The 14,439-nt window shown below is 47.5% G+C and overlaps 1 long non-coding RNA gene across 2 annotated transcripts; it reads left to right on the top strand.

Annotated features, from left to right (window-relative positions):
• The first annotated feature begins 481 nt into the window (after positions 1–481).
• On the top strand, positions 482–13,515 carry LOC102150716 (uncharacterized). 2 transcript variants are annotated; one of them, XR_011422800.1, is made up of 4 exons: positions 482–621; positions 5,361–5,459; positions 6,197–6,374; positions 6,968–13,515. It is a non-coding gene; the product is annotated as an uncharacterized lncRNA (long non-coding RNA). The 2 variants fall into 2 exon arrangements; XR_011422799.1 differs by lacking the exon at positions 6,968–13,515 and having other exon boundaries at positions 6,197–6,639.
• The last annotated feature ends 924 nt before the right edge of the window (positions 13,516–14,439 follow it).

The raw sequence follows: 14,439 nt of genomic DNA, 5'->3' as shown, positions 1-14,439 counted from the left end.
ATGGCTGTAAGATGCATTTTTCCAGCTCTCTCCACTGCAGGAAATTGGTGTGCCTGAGGGATCGCTATAAAAGGCAGAATCTTAGGAGAGCAGTAATAAAGGGATGAGCAAAACCGACCCGGAACCCAGAGGAAGGAGGAATTCATTCTAACCTTACATCTGGGTGTTACTCAGAGGAACTGAGCCGTGAGGGATGGGGCAGGACTTCGGAGGGCAGAGATGGAAAAAAGACGTCCCAGGGGAAGAGGTTTAAGTTCTGGAGAGGGCGACAGGAGAGGGGCACGTGTTCCTGGGACAGCGAGGCCGCAAGACAGCAGCATGATGGACCTGGTTTTTAGCCCTTGGCTCTTGGGTCTTAGTAAAACCAAAATCTTGTATTTTTATCACTGTCTTCATACTGTGCTTTACAACTCTCAGAACTAGCACGGGCATAAATTTGCTTAGAAGTCGGGGTTTGGGGTTCAGAATTCGAAGGGACATTTTTATCAGTAAGAGCATTTTCAAACAATCTTGGAATTCCACAGACTTTTCCGGAACCTCCTCCCATCCCTCGGAGGGGCCACCTGGCAGGATAATCGGTAGCTGACTGGAATTCATCCCTCTTCTTGGAATGCTGTGGATGTAAGTGGGGGCTGGGCTGTGGGTAGGAGGAATTTTTAGACTGTGATTCCAAGCCAGCACCCCATCTTTACAAAATTAAATCTTAAAGCATCCTTTTCATTTGCTATAACTGGTTCTCTCTGGGTCTGTTGAATGCCATCCACCCAACAGTTTCCAGTCTTTCCCTCTTCTTTGAAGTAAATGCTGCTGAAGTCATCTGTATGCAAGGGTACTTTCTGGGTGCATGCAGAAACTCAACCAACATCTTTGCGAAAGACTGGTATTTTTAAAAGCTCTAATAAGCTATTCTCACCGGCTGAATGAGTGTTTTGACAGCCTAATGGTGATCGATGAGTTCTACAGCTTTTAGACAGAGCTGATGAATTATAGAGCAGCTTCACAGATCAAGCCCTAGCTGAGAATTTTCCCCGTGGAGTTGGCCTGTCACCAACAAATTGCTCAAGAACACTATTGGCCTTGGCCTTCTGCAGGAAGAAAATTCAGCAGGGCTGAGGGATTAGAAAGTCCTTCGTCACAACGGAGTTGGGGGGAAAAGGGTTAGCTTGGGGGCATCAGATCTTTGAGACTCTTAAGACTCTTGTCCAGTCCAGTCCTTCCCTCTTCGTTCTCATCGCTCTAGGTGAGATCTGTGTAGAATGGCGGAATGATTTGGCCTTTTACAACGGGCCTCGAAAGGCCCAGCACGGTGAGAAGACTCTAGAAAACAGTGCTGGCCTGACAGATGGCCAGCACCGCTGCACAAGCCTGACGCTGACGTCCTCTTGAACCTATGACCAAAAGGCCTAAGGCTTGGAGGCCAGCAGCAAGGGAAACATTTCATCTTGGTCAGCCCCAGGGTCAACTGGATTCTGGGAATAATTTGATTTTTCCACTTGGGGAGTACCGAATATGCCACCGTCAGGTCCACCTGGCTTGGGTTGGCCCCCCAGTGCCCCAGCATCTGGGGGTGTGTGCTGCTCAGAGTCACTGAGGATGGGTGCCGCAGACAGCTCTTTAGAAGAGTTTGGAGGGGCTGGCCCCATGGCTTAGTGCTTATGTTTGGCGCATTCCACTTCAGTGGCCCAGGTTCACGGGTTCGGATCCCAGACATGGACCTACACCGTGCTGAGGTGGCAACCCACATATAAAGTGGAGGAAGATTAGCATGGATGTCAATCTTCCTCAGCAAAAAAAAAGAAGAAGAAGAAGAAGAAGAGCTTGGAAAAGCTCCTTCTTCCCATTCTTTCTTCAGCCTAAAGCCCACTTGCCCAGGCAGGCTCTCAGAGGGACCACGCCTAGGAAGAGTCTTTGCCTCCCTCCTTCTCCTTGAAGATTACAAATCTGTAATCTTAAAATTTATCACCCAAACAGGTCATTTTGAGAGTGAAAGGGGCATTACCAATAATTTCCTTGAGTCAATAGGCATAAACCGAGACTGCCTGTGGCCAACTGGAATGTCACCCTAATAAGGATGGAGGAGGGAAGAAATGTGACTCATTCATGAGGCCTATCAATCTCCACCCAGGTAGGTCTGTCCTTTGAGCCTCACGCATGCTGAGAGAAAATAGACTCAGAATTATGTCATACAATCCTGGGCACTACCAAGTCCAAAGGTAACAAAGGACAGAGCCTTTCCAGCTGCCAGTCCAGGAATGCCGTTTAACCTAAGGAGAGGCCTGGCCCCAGCCAGAGGAGTCAAGGTTGTAATTATGCAGCGTGAAAGCTTCCTTCCCGTAATTGTTCTAATGGATGTGCAGGCATGCACGCAAGTGGTGTACCCAGAAGCTTGCATCTATATTTAGCTGCCATTAGCATCTCCTCTGTACAACATTCCTATCTTATTATGCAGGGAGCACCGGCTTTAACTGGCAAGGTAATCCCAGGAGGCTTAGAATGGGAAAGAAATAACTAGTACCTTCCAGTAACCATCCCACCATCTTCAGCAAGATGAAGGCAGCCCTGGCTTTGCTGTCTTCCTGAGCAGGGTCCCAAGAGCTGGCTTAACATCTAGGAAAATGAACCTCTGCGTGCAGCGATGGGAGAAGGAAAATGCAGTCTAGAAGATCATAGGCCGCTTTTCCTTAGGGGCGATGGATGAGTTCCAGGCTCCTGTCCTACCCTGGAACAAATACCTGCTGCTTTCAGAAATTGAAAGGATGAGGCTCAAATCAGGGCATTAGCTGGGGGGAACCTCATTAGGAAGCTGATATCCTTGTGAGAGAGCAGACTGGGTTGTGAAGGATGCCAGCTCTCTGGCAGGACAAGAAGCAACATTTCTTTTATCCACCTGCAGGATAAAAGAGTAAGTATTCGACGAAATCATTTATGCTGAGTAAATACAAAATATCATCTAGAGTCGCAGGTAATTAATAGCTTCTTCATCCGTAAGCAGAGGCTGCGATCTGGTGTGTCTCAAAGGACACTCCAGCAGGACATATTTCTGTTGTGTGTGTCGTCCCTGGATTACATACACCAACCTGTGCTCACACCTGCTGGCTCCCCTCACTCTGGGGGCAAAGGCTGTGACTATTAGAAAGATTAGAGCCTGTACAGACAGGTTCTGATCCCGTGCTGGAGACAAGGCGGCAGTTTAGAAGAGCAGGGACAATTCAGGAATCCAGGGACTTTTCCAGGCTGCCCTGACCCTCAGGCTGCATTCGTCCTTACTAGCAAGATTTTCCTTTATTGACCTGAAAACAATTCCAGCTCATTTCTTATACTGCCAGAGATTTCATCAACTGGAGATGCGAGTTGACAAGCGTAGGGAAGGAAAAAGTTTTCCTCAACCTTCTTAGGGGCCCCGGCTGGGTATGAAAATTAAATTGACAAAGAGAGATGAACAGGAGAAAACACACAAATTTACTTAATATAAGTTTTACGTGACATGAGAGCCTTCAGGAGGAAATGAAGACCCGAAGAACAGTTAATCCTGAGTATTTTTGTGCTGGGTTTGACGAAGAGTGGACAGTCGTGGAAAAATATGAAAAGTCAGAGAGCGTGAGGTGGAGCAGTGAGGTGGGTCCAGTGAGCGAGGCCTGTTTGTTAGGATTCTTCAGCTTCCCTTGTCTGTGGACATCCAGATGCTCCTTTCCTCCGGGTATAGGGAGGGACCTCTCCCGTGAGGGTTTTGTGACCTGTTTCAAGGGAGAAGGGGAAAAAGTCAGAGTGAACTTTCTGCTTCTGCCATTTCCTCAAACTCCTTCAGCTTAAAATATTTAATACGCCAAGGTGCCGTATTTTGGGGTAGCAGGTTCTGAACCCCATCCTAAGCATCTTCTTAAAAGTGTGAAATGTGAAGGACCCATTCAACACGTGCCCCTAGGAATGGATTGTTTAAACACCTTGCTTTGCCCCTCACATCCGAGCTCAGCTAGGGCTCTAACTGGAGCATATCACAATGCCATCTCTGATGGACAAGGACGGAGGCCCGTGACTCCCCGCCCGTCATCTGAGGCTGCCCCAAAGGTTTGGAACCTTTCCTCCCTATTCCGATAGTAATCAGATTTCCAGATTATAGACATCCCCTTTCCAACGTAGAAATGTGAAACCTGCTGGGGTTCAGATGCGTGATTTAGATTCAACGAATCACATGCTCCTGAAGGAGACTTGGACTCAGAACTGACTTACATGGAGATAGAGACAGGGAACAGGGCATCGTTTTGTTGGCATGGATTGTGGCAGAGGGAGCCCGGTTCCGGAGACAGGAGCCAAGGCAGTAACATCCTGACTTGGCAGCTTCCAAATCCTGGTGAGGTGGCAGCTCCTTCGGGGAGCCAGTTCTTCAGTGTGACTTGGGAAGCCGGTTGTCCCTGGAAGCCAGCCTAGGTCCTGCATCTCCGGCCCTCCTGATAATTCTGTGAGCTCTCTATGCCTTCAAAAATCCGCTTTGGCTTAAACTAGCTGAAGTGGATCCTGTTGTCTGCAACCAAGAATTCCCCGGCTAATATAGGTGGATCGAAGACAGCAGAGGGTGGGGAAAGGAGACGTTCAGGATGTGATAGAAGAGTCTAGAAAAAGATATGAGAAGTTGGCAAATATTCTGAATAATGGCTACTATTTATTGAGGCCGTACCATGTGCATTTCCTATAACCCTTATAACAACTCTGTTAGGCATTATTATTTCCATTTTACAGATGGGGAAATAGGCTCAGAATGGTTAAGGGACCTGCCCAAGGCCACACAGCCTTCAACGGTGAATCAGGCATTTGAACCCAGACCCTTTGCACTCAGAGCCCAGGATCTCTCCACTTTGTTACTCTTCCCAGGCCAGCTCTGCTTGCAGAAGGGAGTGGAAAATCCTTTCCCCATTCCTTTTACCCCTCTTGGCTTCCCACTCTCCGAGCCCAGATGTTCAGCTGGTCTGAGTCACACTACAGTTCACCTATGTATGGGCTTAAAAGGTCACATGGGCATTCATCAGTCAGGAGCAGCCCATACATTAGAAAACACGGATAGAGTGGGGAGAATTCCCAGAACAGATGACCAACTGCAAAGCATCCATCACCACAGGGAGAGGATTACAGGAGCTCTTTACTTTCTGCGTTCAACAATTGCGCTATTTGAATTTTTTTAAAAAAAGCAAGTGTACTACTGATGTAAGTATATATCACAATTAGCACCACGAAATCAGTGGTTTAAGAGACATGGAAAGCAACAACACATAAATTGTGATTCCTATTAGATGATGGAACTATAGGTGATTTTTATTTTCTTCCTCATGCGTTTCTGCATTTAAACATGTTTCTCGGGTTGCTTTTAGCTACAAAGAACAGAAGACACTTCCTCAAACTGGATTGCACAATGAGGACACTGACAAGTTCACGTGACTGGACGTCTAGCAGAAGGAGGAGGGCCCCAGGTAAGGTGGGGGCAGCAATGTCACCAAACACCCTCTCTGCCTCTTCCACCTCTCCTCTCTGTGTCCCCAGCATCCCCCCCATCAAAGGCTGGTTCCCCTTGTCTGCGCAGCACAGCTGTGGCAGTCCCGAGAATCAGAGAGGGCACAGCAGTGTCCGGACAAGGAAATGACAGCCTTCTTTTTTTGGTGTCTCCTTCTTCACGGTGTGGAAACCTTTCCAGAAACCCCTGGCAGACTTCCCCGTGGGTCTCACTGGTCAGAACTGGGTTACATGCCTACTCCTACATCAGGCCTGGGAGAAGGGATGCCCCAGACTCGCCTGGTCTACCTGTTGGAGCTGGGACAGGGGCCAGACTCCCCTGAAGCCCCTCGCCTGTGGAGGAGGGCGGGTGCCTGGACAAAATTGGGGCTTTGGGAAGGAAGATGTGGGGAAATAGATGCTGTGTAGACAGTCTACTATGGCATATACTGTTTTATAATCTTACAAATCGCATTGATTTAAACAAATTTTAAATTCCCCTTGTCGTGGTTAGAAGCACAGTTGAGGGCTTTGGCGGGAGCTGTGTCAATAAGTCCCTCTGTTTATGAAACTGTCCAGCTCCTAATAGAAAATAATCATGGCCTAAATGGGAACAAAAGCCCCGTCCTGTTTCTCCTTGAGGATATTGTTTTATCTCTGGAAACATCAGGAACCAAACCGGTGCCACCCGACAATCACAGGACATGCATTTCCTCAGGTGTGTCTATCACGTGGGTCACACGAGCCAGACCACGGACGTAGCACTGGGAAGAGTGTTCAGCTTTCATCAGACATTATTTGATGCAGACTTCTCAAACATTTAAGGGCTTGGTCAAGATGAATGAAGTGGTCTTGAAGGTGACTTGGATCCCAGCATTGCAAATCTGAGGATGGGGGTAAGAGAAGCCGCTTGGAGGCACCTCGGGGGTTCCTGAGTCCATAGACGTTCCAGCATTCCTTTCAGCAAGTTTGAACCAGCTGTGGGGAAACCAGGGGGGCCTTTCAGTTTGTTGTACATTGCTTAACTGTTTAGAGCAAGAGATGCAGAAATTGACAGTGCGTTCAATGTCCTCCATCAGAGAATAAGCTTTCTTTTGTATTGAGATCCAAATTGAGCTAGCAGTCTTTGCTGCTGCGACACAAGAATAAGAGGATTCAAGGAAAAAGAAAAGAAAAGAAAAAGAAAGAAAGAAAAAAAAACGCTTCCTATTATTTTCACCAAGTTAAGGTTACCTTTCATTTCATTCAGCATTCCAAAACCTGAACTTAATCCCCAGCTTTCAAAGTTGCGGGGTTCTCTTCCTTCCATTATGTCATGTGCTAGGCACTCAGGAGTTCCATTGTTATAAATCTCAGAACAATGAACGGATGGAAGAATTAATGGAACATTAAAAGGTCATCTGGGTTATTGCCACTTGCTATTTAAAGAATTTATGAGTCAAGCCAATTCAACTGCTACACAGCGGCCATATGGAAATATCTTTTCCAGGTATGTTCTTCGTTTGCCTGCTCAGCAGAATGTCTGAGGATGCACAGGCACCTACATCCGTCAGGTGTTGACGCACAGCCTTCTCAAGCTGGACACCGCCTGGGCATTCCGCGTACCTTGTGTGCTGATGACTGACGAACTTTTCACTATGACACCTGGACGTACAAACCTTGAAAATGATGAACTGAAAGAAGGAACAAAAAGCAGAAAAACTGCGAGTTAAGCAGAGAGAAGTTAATACAATGGAAACACCACCATGAGCGTTAGAGTCAAACAGTGTTAGGTGCAGATTCTCTGCCCTGCAGGTTACTCAACGCCGTGTGTACCTTGGCGCCCCCATCTGTAAAACGGGCTCTTATGAGGATCAGCGATGACACATGTAGAGTGCGTAGTGCCAGCCCTGATGCACTGGTGTGCAACAAGGAGCTGTTATTATCTGTAACTAAATCAGAGCACCATATTTAGTTACATGGAGAGACGTGCTGTCGCTGGGGTCCACAGTTCTGACTTCTCTGTAAGGATTAAACAACCAGTCCTTTTGGCCTTGGTTTCGCTGGGTGTGGAATAAGCTCAGGTTGCCAGCATCACAGGGGTTCCTGGAGGTCTCCCCGGAGCTGCCAAGAGGCTGGTCCCCAGAGAAGCCCTTTGCGAGCCTGAGCTTGTCCCGAGAGTCAAGCTCTTCTCTAGGTACACGTTGAACAAAGCCCGCCCCCACACAGAGGCCGCCCCTTGGCTGCCAAGGACAGCAACGTCTTTGTTCTCAGGCTCTTTCAGAGCCCAGGGCCTACGAAGTGGACAATAGGCCTGCCTTGTCCTTCCTTTGGCCTCACTTTCCTTAGAGGCCACAGTGGTTGGGGGGGTCAGGCAAGGATGCATGCCCTCGGGGTCCTAGGGGCCCACCCTGTGGGTTTCAGGCAGCTTCTTTTGTACTTCAGGCTGAAACGGTTGGTGCCAAGGAGAGGAGAGCGAGCAGGAGCGTGCCCTTCCCTCGAACAGGACTTCGCGTTCTGACCAACGGTAGAGGGTTGAACGGGCCTGCCAGGAGATGCATGCGAGTCCTAACCCCGGGTAGCTGTGCACACACCCTTATTTGGAAATAAGGCCTTTGCAGATGTAATTAAGTTGAGGATCATGAGAGGAGATCATTGCAGATTTAGGGCCCTAAATCCAATGACTGGTGTCCTTAGAGAGAAAAGAGACAGAGTTCTGACACTCAGAGACTAGGGTGAAGACGCAGCCAGCCCTAGGACAAAGGACGCCTGGGGGCCCCAGAAGCTGGAGGAGGTAGGAACGATCTTCCCCTAGAGCCCGGGAGGGAGCATGGCTCTGCCCACATGAAGGTTTTCCTCCAGAACTGTGAGAGAAGAAATTTCTGTTGTTTTAAACCACCCAATTTGTGACAATTTGTTACAGCAGCCCCAGGAAACTCACACGCCAGCCGTGGGTGCTTCCTGAGCCTCTGTGGTAAAGCCTCTTCTCTGCATTTTGCAAAGTTCAAAGGTGCGTCTCGTCCCAGGGGTGCGGCGGAAGGGCAGCAGTCCTTGATTCAGGGTCAGTGTGGGTGCACGTTTCTGGGGAGCACTAGAAGCCCCTCTAATGTCCCGGAGGCAGCAGTGGGTCGTGCCTTGGCAAGAGCACAGCACCTGACAGAGGCCACCAGGGGAGGCAGGGCTGGCAGGCACGGGCCCTTGAGGGTTTGTTGTTCATTCCCACTTCAGCCTTTTAGAGTTGAGTGAGCTTTCTGAACTCGGAGGGTGCCAGAGACCATTGTGCCCACTAAGCGAGATGACCATCTCCGCGTGTGTTCCCTGACCCCTTTAAGTCTGTGATCCCTTCACGCTACTCATTACAGAAGATGGTTTACCAAGAAAGACCCCCATGGTTTTTCAGTGGGCCTGTGCTTGTAGCCATTCAAGTGAGGACCTGTCTTATGATCAATATTCTTCATACTATTTCTCTGTTTGGGGGAAATTTAAGATGCGAAAAGACTTATCTAAATAAATAGAGGATGATGCTGGTAACCAACCAGAAGAGTAGGCAGGATAATAATAACCTGTGCTTACAGAACATTCTGGAGGCAGAGCCGTGGGAGGCCTGGCCGTGGGAGGTATTACATAGAACCTAACCATTTACAAAGTGTTTTCACAAACATTTTCTTATCTCAGCTTAACAACCCTGTGATATACATTTTCTGACACCAAATCCCATCAACATTCAGTTAAAAAAAAAATTTTTTTTTCCTGTGGAGGAGAAAAATCCTAAAAGTTGCTCTGGGCTACTGAGATGGCTCTGTCAGGCACACAGGCTCTGCCAGAGTGGGAAGGGATGGGAGATAGAATTTTCAGTGAGGTGTGAAATGAGCAGATGTGTGATCTTCAGTGGGAGGTCACAGAACATTCTAGAGGCAGAATTGTAGGATGCACCCCAAATAAGGAATTGAACCAAAACACTCCTCCCACGGTTAAAAGCATTTGGGGTGACAGCAGATTCTGGGGGTCTGACATGGCCCTCTCTTTCACCCATGTCAAGGAGAAAGTGGGGGAGCTCTGGGTTCCAGCGACCCCTGTCTGTGTCTTCCCTGTGCCCTCCAGTCTCTGCCCGCAGACCTGAGGGTGGAGGACTTTCTCTTCCATGTTCAGCCTTGGGAAAATTGCTTTACTAATCGGATTTGGGGTGCCTTGCTTCTTATCCCTCACTCAGCACCCCCTTGTTAGGTGGCCTTTGGCCTGTCCCTTGTTAGTGCTCCATCACTTCCATGAGGCCAACCCCCCCTCCAGCTTGTGTGACCGGCAGTGGAGCAGCCTGGAGACAAATTGCTGACTTGCTAACCTAAGTCCCAATCTGGCCTCCAAAAGTGCCACACAGCTGCATCAGGGTAGGAGAAGCAAGGACTATATTTTGTGAAACAAACAAACCAAAAAGAAGTATGATTGGGTTGGCTATTTTTATTTCTCCGAGCGGGAAGCTAAAAGGCCTTAGGTCATCCTTTGTCATCCTAAACCTCAGCGGGTCCGTGCTATGCTTCCCAGGGCACACTGCAGCAATTCTCCTAAGTGAGGCTGCTTCCCTGGGTCTGATGTCCTAGCTTGGTGACACAGGAGACAGAGTGGGGTGAGAGCATCACCCCCCAAGGATGCTTCGGCTCAGTCCATGGGATGGGGAGACGTGGTTAGTGCACTCAGCATAAAGGCCTAATCTAAGGTTCATCACTTCAACCCAGCCGGTGTTTAACAGGGTTCTGGACAGTGCCAAACGCTGTGAAAGGTAGAAGAAATGAGCGGCTACGGTCCCAGGACCCAAGCAACTTACAACTCTATGGGAGAGACAGACCTGATTCTTCTACCTTCTCATTTAAGGCAGTATGTCTTGTAATGGTGATGCCAAGTGCAAAGGCATATAGAAAAAGAAGAGGCGAAAGGAGAGGCTTAGGGAGGGCCACAGACTGAACAGGCTGCATTTTCACTTGAAGGAAAATCTTCTTTTACATGATGTCTCTTCCTACACGCCCACGCTTAATATGGCGCCTGAATAAATTAAGGGGCTGAATAAATGTCTGCTGAATTAACAAAGGAATGAATAAATGAACATATAAAGTGAAGATAGAAATAAAATCATCTTGGACAAAGGAAAGCTGGGGACAAGATTTATAGAGGACCTCGGGTGACAGGCTTGGAAACTTGAATTCTGTCTTCAGTGTAGTTCTTGAGTGAAGGAGTGAGTTTGTGATTTTGGAAGAGAATTCTGCCAGCAGCGTGAAGAGTGCCCTGGAAGAAGGAAGACTTTTAGGCAGGGAAACCAATTAAGATACGGGGAGCTTCGCCTCTCCAGATTGAAATGAAATATTTTAGATGTATTTAAGGCCAGATAACTTTTGCAGATCTGGCTTCTTGGCCCGAAGTTTTCCCAGATTGGGAATGATGCAATGGTATCAGCTGAAGGTCACTGGCTGCCTGCCTGGGCTCAATTAGGAAACTGTGCCTGTAGGGTAACCTACATTTTCTGTACCTTTCCAGGCTGGAAACTTTGCCAGATGGCCCATGTCAGGAGACTCTGTCGTGCCTGGCAAGGCTGTCTTTTACCCTTTTACCATCAAATGAGAAAGCAGTTTCTAGAGACCTGACACGTCCCTATAACTGACTCAAGTGTAAAGCACAAATGCCAGGGTGAGTAGGGCCACCAGAGAATCAGAAGCAAGTACCACCGGGCCTCTCTGGGCACAGCCCAGACACTCGGTTGATGCTGACTCTTAGTAATGTTCAAAGGGATCCTTCAGACTCATCTCCTGTTTCTTCTGCTATCATGGGGGAAAGGTTGGGCCCTGCAGGCTGAAATTTTAGTAAGACTGTCACTTGCCTCCCACTGTCTTTCCTGCAATGACTCTCCCCTTTAATCCACACCCCCAATCCTCTTGGTGTCACCAACTTCTCATGCTTTCCGTGGGATGACTCCTAATACCACACTAAGAGCAATGGAGAAGAGGTGTCTGGAGGCATCAGTAACAGTATCTCCAGCTCAGGTTAATCCTGTTGAGGAAGATGTAACAGGCCCCAGTGTCAGCACCCAGGCAGGTGTGAGCAGGCTGTTGATATCACATCCTGACATCAGACAGAGGCGGCCACATAGGACAGCAGCTTCAGACTCAGGTTCCCAGTGGGCACTCAGCTGAGCAGCTCTGAGGAACCAGAGTGTCTTGCTGTGGAAGCCAAGACTTGGGAATCCTTGCTCTCTATCTCAAGGGTGCCTGATAAGTGGCCTTTACGCAGCACCCGTCAAGGCTTCCATCCATCAAACGAGAGGCAATGGCAGCTGAGGAGCTTACTAATAGAAATGCTTGTGAAGCTAGGGGCTAAGGTGTTTCAGAATACTCTCATGATGAGACTTTAGAGAGAGTCTGTCTGAGGAAGAGAAAGGCTCTGCTGTTGAACACAAGGGCAGCAGCGTTGTCTCCGCGGGAGCACTGCCGTTCCCCCAGCCCCAGCCTTTGCTCTGCTTGTCACACACACACCACTGAATGCACAAACTCAGCCCCCAGGGAAGTGTGGGTCAAGGAAGGGCATTGGATCCTCTTGGCCTTTTCCTCCTACTGCTGGCTGAGGTGGAGGATACAGTGTGACAAGGGCAGAGAAGCAAGGCGGGAGGAACTTGTGTCCCTGACGATGAGAAGTGAGACCACCCGCATCCATGCAGCTTAACCAGCAAGACTGAGATCTAAGACCTCCTGTGTCAACAGGACTTACTATTTGTCTAGGAAATTCTTGTTCAGGAAGATACGACTGTAAACCAATAAACAGCCTCACTGTTTGCTTCAGGAAATTCATGAAAAAGAATTTCTTCTAACAAAAGATCCTTCTCAGGATGAGAGATGGCTCACTGGGGCAAACAGCTGGTTTATCAAACAACCGTTCACTCATCAAGATTTGAAGCTTCAAGCCTTGTGTCCACCAGGCCTAAACTACTACATCATAGACTTGGCCCGGTGCTTCTTAGATCCCAGCCGTGAGAGGCCTGCCTTGGACCCTTGAGCTGAGACCCCCGCAACCCTGAAATACCCACCTGGCCCTGCCCCTTATGACACACCAAGAGAGTCTCCGGACTGCCTCTGGTCAAGGCCACGCTCTCCCCTCCTGCAGTTGGCTTCATCACCTTAGCTTTGGTTCGTTGGCAGGCTGTTCTGGTGGTATTTGGGGAGTCAGCAGTTGACAGTGATCATGGAGGTGCCGTTCCAGCCCTGGACTCTATTCTCATGAGAGGGACATAAACTGCTATCTTGTCAAGGCATTTTTATTTTGAAGTTCTGGTCACTGGCAGCCACACCTGATCCCGCCACACTTCTCCGCCTCCCCCTCCACGCCGTACTCATCTTCACACCTCACACAGTGTCTGACACATAATAAGAGCCCCCTTGCACATGTGTTAAAAGGTCAGGGACTGGATCTTTTTATTGAACTCTGCAGTAAGCTGCTCAGTAGAGTTTCTTATAGTTTCTGGACACCTACCCCAAAAAACTGATTTCAAAACAATCAAACAGATCATGACCGATACATCTAAACGAGTGTTGTTTCCTTCAAAGTATTCACCTGGGGAATCTGTTCATGTATCTTAAGGATACTGCTATTGCTTGAGACATTTTCAAATACCTCTTTTGTAATTATGTCTTGATTTGCTATCCTCAGTGGTGACAAACCATCTTTTTTGTGAAAAACATTTTATTATGGATAATTTCAAACATATACAAAAGTAGAATAATATTATGAACAATTGTCAACTTAGGACCAATCTTTTTTCATTTAGGCCCTTACGCCTACCTTTTTTCACCTGGATTATTTTGAAGCTAATCCCAGACATCACACCATTTGACCCAAAAGGATTTAAGCATGTGTTCCTAAAAGATATGGCCTCCTTAAAAAACGTTAACCATAATACCATTATCCCACCTAAAAATTCATAATAATTTCTTAATATCATATGTTCAATGTTTAAACTTCCCTGTTTCATAAAAATTTATTTGTAAAAATCAAGATGAAAATAAATTCATATGGTGCAATTGGTTCATGTCTCAAGTCTCTGCTTTTTCTTTAAAATTTTTTTTCTGCTTTTTCTCCCGAAATCCCCCCAGTATATAGTTGTATATATATATTTTTTAGTTGCAGGTCCTCCTAGTTGTGGCACGTGGGACGCCACCTCAGCATGGCCTGATGAGCGGTGCCATGTCTGCGCCCAGGATCCAAACCAGCGAAACCCTGGGCCGCCAAAGCTGAGTGCACGAACTTAACCACTCGGCCATGGGGCCGGCCCCTTCTTTAAAATTTTTAATTGAACTATAATATATACAGAAATAAGTACAGGAATCATAAGTGTATGGCTCAATGAATTTCTCAATCTCTTTTAATCTATGGATTGGCCCTTTCCCTCTTTTTTCCTTTGAAATTTGATAAGGAATGTGTTTGTCACATACTTCCCACATCTGTAGTTGGCCAATTGTTTCCCAATGGTATCATTTAGCATGTTCCCTGTTGTCTATTTCCTGTAAGTTGGTAGTTATATTTAGCAGCTTATCAGATCAGGTCAATTTGTGCAGCAGGTCAAGTGCTGCTGTTTACTGGGTTGTCTCCTTCTCAAAGCATCTTTTGAAGGTGGATATGATTTTTACAAACAGGCAAAAGCCAGTTTGAGCTGAGTCTAGTGAGCAGTGTGTGGGTGATCGAGTTTGAAAATGATGGTTTGACTTGCAAAAAAGGTGTGATCCAGTAATGAATGATTTTCTTGTGTGACTGGTAAACTGACCCTGAAGGAAATTCCAAAACTGTTCCAAAAATGTTCTGTGCAGTAACAGCATCAAACGTACAGCCACCCAGGGTGACTAATGAGAACGGAACAACAGTGCCATTGATGGAGAAATTGTATGTTGGTTATAAAACCAGTGTGGCTGAGTGGGTGGACATGAGTAGTGTCCCTCTCTAGTCATTAGGGCC

The sequence above is a fragment of the Equus caballus genome, chromosome 11, assembly GCF_041296265.1.
Source record: "Equus caballus isolate H_3958 breed thoroughbred chromosome 11, TB-T2T, whole genome shotgun sequence".
NCBI classification, from domain to species: domain Eukaryota; kingdom Metazoa; phylum Chordata; class Mammalia; order Perissodactyla; family Equidae; genus Equus; species Equus caballus.
Note: the sequence above shows the minus strand (reverse complement) of the source record. Positions and strands in the feature narration are given on the sequence as shown.